A 4,603-nucleotide genomic window follows, 5' to 3' on the forward strand; every position below is an offset into this window, starting at 1 on the left:
GGCAGCCCTGAGAGAATGGCCCTCAAAAGCTGCGGCAGGTTCTGCTGCAAGTTTTGGGTTAAGCATTGCCTCTCCTTTGGTCTGGGAACCTTGTAAAATTAAAACATGACAAAATCCAAATGCTGGTAAGCAGATCAGAGCACTGAGCTCATTATTCTGGTCTTTTCATTCCCCAGCAGTTACATTTTCCTCTTTCGTTTGCTGTCTTTGCAGCGATAACTCACATCATTTTAGAGTTGCACGAAATGAAATTTTCAACAAAACACTTATTTCCCAATTGGAATTAACCATGTTTTAGGTAATATTTCCATATCCTCTCTTTTTCCTGGAGTTGAACCTCAGGTCAAGTTGTAGACTGCTCTTCTCTGACAACAATTGCCCCAATCAGAGTGGTCGCTTTACTTCTTAATGAGCTGATTTTTGTTCTGTTTCTTCCTCTGCCTTATCTTAAAATGCAGAAGATGGTAATTTACTTTAGTGCACAGCAAATCCCCTCCAGTAAGAAACACATTCTTCTGAAGCCAGAGTGGCCAATAGCAAATAAAGTTCAGTTCTTTGGGTGATGTCAAAACAATGCCTGATGGAAACAAAGGCAGCTGCTTTGATTTATATTGCCTTCCCCCAGCACTACAAGCCAGCGCTCTGCTTGCCCTTTTCTCTGCAGTTGCACATTAAGCTGAATGCTTTAGAGATTTTCCCCAACAACTCCCAGATCTCTTTCCTAATCAGTATTCGGCACATCTTTCCCTCAGCAGATGCGCGATTTCCCCGCTTTGTTCCAGGATTCATTGTTCTCCATTAACTGCAGTTGCCATTTATTAGTCCAGATGCGGGAATGATCCAACGACCCCGTGTGGGTCGGGGTGTTCACACCCACCCACCCACCCGCCTGTGCTCCACGGGCCCTGGGATCATCACGTATTTAAATGTATGCACCGAAACCAGGGGCTGTTTCCGTGAGATTTATGATGTTCCCCAAATGTGCATATGATGGCAAAATGTGATTTTTCAGCTCAAAGGGAGCCATCTTCAAAGATGGTTTTTGAAGATTTGCTCTTCCCCGGCTTTGAGAACACAAAAATCCACAGGAGCAGATCCTCAGCTGGTGAGAAATCTTGTTGGGATTAATGCTGCTTGGGTTGATTTACACCAGGTAAGGGTGTGATCAATTAAATCTGTGCTGTGAACTATATAGTTTTTTTAATGAAAATTTAAATGTAGTCATGTTAGGCCACAATACTCATTTTAGGGGGAAAAAGGAGACAAAAAATTAAGTATGGAAACACTGGGAGAATCCATTCTGGAAATACAGACAAATTGGTAGGAAATGGAGTGTGTCATGCTTAAATATTCAAACTGCTGATAATATAAACAGGTGGCAACCATATAATACAAAGTACATCAACTTGGAATTCTGTAGACACTTGGATGATAGGAAAATAGGATTTCACATCGTATTAGCCCGCTGGTCCATGAAATCCTATACCCTTCTTTCAACACTGGCTAGTTAATTCCTCAGTGGAAGACAATCCCACCTCTCAAAACGCGCCTCAGAAACACAAAGTGCCGCAAGACACAAGAAGCAGGAAAATAAAGTGCAAGACAGCACTTGAAAAAATTTGGGAAAAGCCAAAAATGAGAGCTGATAGTTTAATTAAGAGCCAAGATTCGCTATCGTAGAGCCAAGCTCAGCTGGGAGTTGGGTGGCTGGAAGTGAGCGCTGCTTTCCCCCCTCGGGTTATAACCCAGCTCCCCGTCAACCCTGCCTCAAATTTATGATCCCAGTGCCCTTTGCAAATAAAGATGTTTCCACTTCATAAAGCCAAGGGTATTACTGGCAGTCACTCTTCCCTTTCTCCAAGGGGGGTAGAGAGGGTGGCAACTCAGTGACCCTTCCGTTGTGACAGTCCCTCAAGCCAGAACCGGGAGTCTCTGTCAGGGACAGGTTCAGATAAAATCTGACAGATCATGTCAGGCCCTGTGAATATTTTCTTGGCTACCACAGAAATAACTCTGGGTTTAAATTAAAATAAATATTCTGGCATATTCTGGCTGCATCCCTGGAAGTCTCCAAGGCCAGCTGGACACTGGGGCTTGGAGCAACCTGGGATCCAGGTGGGAAGGTGACACCACGGGAAGGCATCCCTGCCCATGGCAGGGGGTGGAATGGGCAATCTTTAACTTCCCTTCCAGCCCAAACCATTCTGGAATTCTGTGATTTGTTGCCTTAAAGCTGTGCTCACACTGAGAACTAAGCCTGGAGCATCATCAGAGGCCTTCTAAAGGAACTGCTCCTCCTTCAGTTGGGCAGACCCCAGCAGGGCTCCTGCATCGTGTCCCCACCCTGCCCCACACACAGTTTGGGGTTTGTACCCTCTTTGAGAGAAAGCAAACCCCACAGCAGCCAGGGGAAGCATCTCAAGAGCCAGCACAAAATCATATCTTTGTACTTGAACTCAAACCACACCATTTTCCCACTCGATCTGGGTATGGATCCTATAACACAGCATGGGCACTTCCTTCCTTTCTTCCCAAATGATTTTTTCCCCTAATACACACCAATAAAATGACAATTTCCAATGAAATGGTTTCAGAACTGTAAACTGTTCTAAGAGCTGAACTCGGGCAGGGGCTAATGATGCAGTGGATTTACTAAGCCAGGTCTAAGCACACAAGAATGATGGGAAAAAATATCCCGTCCAATACTTTTTTAATAGACTTTGGATAACAACAGTACACAGAAAAGCACCATTTAATATCTTAAATGATCCATCTTGTCATGCTATGGCTTCATCTCACATGATCTATTGCTTTACAGCATGCTATTATGTATATAGAAAAAACAGCTTGTAATAAATTACCACAGCTCTATTTACTCCTCAATATCTGCTTCCTTTCCCATTTAACCCATGCCAGTGTAAGCCCATTTCCAAAAACCTTGATCCTTCTCCTAACCTTTGTGAGCCCTTTTTAAGCACAGATATCTGTGCTATCTCTCCTGGACAGCAAATATTCAGGGTGTGACCACTAGACCTCAAGTCTTACTGATAAACACCAGAATTATAAAGAATTTTGATCCATTTTTGAAGATGATGGGCAACTCAAATCCTACAGCTATGAGGAAAGGAACAAAATACCTTGGAGAAGCTGTCTTAATTCCCCTCATGTGTTTTGGAAACCTTGATAATACCTGCCTTGAAACACCTTAATAAAGAGCTCAAACCTGGATCCTCCTCGTGCTCTTGGTGCTGTTCCTGCACTGTGACGTTGCCAAGAGCAGATGGCTCTTTCAAGGTGGATATTTCTCCTTCCCATGGCCTGAAATTGCACAGTGAATCCTGGGAATCGCAGCTGGGCAGAGTTCAAAGGAGATCTGGAGATGTTCTAAAAATGAAGATCCCACAGAAATGCCAGAACAGGGCGGGCACCAAACGCTTCCTCATTTCTGGAGCACCAATTCATGTGCAGATCCCAGCACAGCTCCAGATCAAGGCTGTAATCTCCTGCACTTGTCAGTCTGGAATTCCTAAACAGCTTCCTCTCTGCTCTTATAAATGACATCTTTTGATATGTGTTATCACATTTTTCCATTCCAATTCCATTGAAACTGTAGAGCAGCATAACAAAACACCAAATTATTCCTGCTAGATTCAGCAACTGGAATTAAAGAGGGTTTTTTCTTTCTTCTTGAACATAATTGTAATATTTCATATTCCTTCTACAAAGAGCAGGATTTAATGGCTGTTATGGATTTTTCACCCCCTTAGAGAATTTCTGAAAAATTCAATTATTTTTGGGGACTGCTTGCGTTTCTATCTCCTAGTGATGATGAATTACCCATTGTAGTGGCCGACTTAAAAACAATACACAAAAATCAATTGTTTGACAAAAGGAAAGACACAGAGAACCTGGGACTGGCACACACTGCCTTTGCCTGAGCTTAAAAATGCAATAATTTCAACAATTTTGCCTTTTTAAACACTTTCTGCAGCAGCATCTGATTACATTGCAGCTTTTTTGCTTTCCCATAGAGAGTGACTTTGCCAACAAGATGACTTTGCCATCAAGAAATTGTAATTAACTTAATGAACTTTGTCTTTTAAACAGTTGGAGATTTGAGAGCTGAGAGTAATGACTATTCACAAGTAGCAGGGTTTGGTTTCAAACATACATATTCAGTGCCAGATATCAGCAATTTGCATCTTAACGTTTTCATGTTCAGACCTGCTGACTGTCTAAGGAATAATGTTATGCACCAAACAATAGCTTTAGAAATAACAATAAATAACATTGAAAATGGAATCGAAGCGATGCCTCTTGTAATGAAGAGTTTTAGAGCTCAAATCTGATGCTAAAAGAACATTGCACCAGACCACAGCAAGAGTCCTTCTGAGGAGTCCTGAGATCCACTTGGAAGCCAACTTTTCATTCTGTCCATGAATCTACATATTTTATCTCCTACTTTGGGCTGAGCAGTATAAACTTTCAAGAAAAAATACAGTTAGCCTGGAGATATCAGTACAAATTGTGGAGCTTTGAGAACCGGCTGGTTTCCCTTCTCTAGAAGTATTTTATGCTAATCTCATGCTAAAGAAATCCAAAG

The sequence above is a fragment of the Vidua macroura genome, chromosome 13 (genome assembly GCF_024509145.1).
Source record: "Vidua macroura isolate BioBank_ID:100142 chromosome 13, ASM2450914v1, whole genome shotgun sequence".
NCBI classification, from domain to species: domain Eukaryota; kingdom Metazoa; phylum Chordata; class Aves; order Passeriformes; family Viduidae; genus Vidua; species Vidua macroura.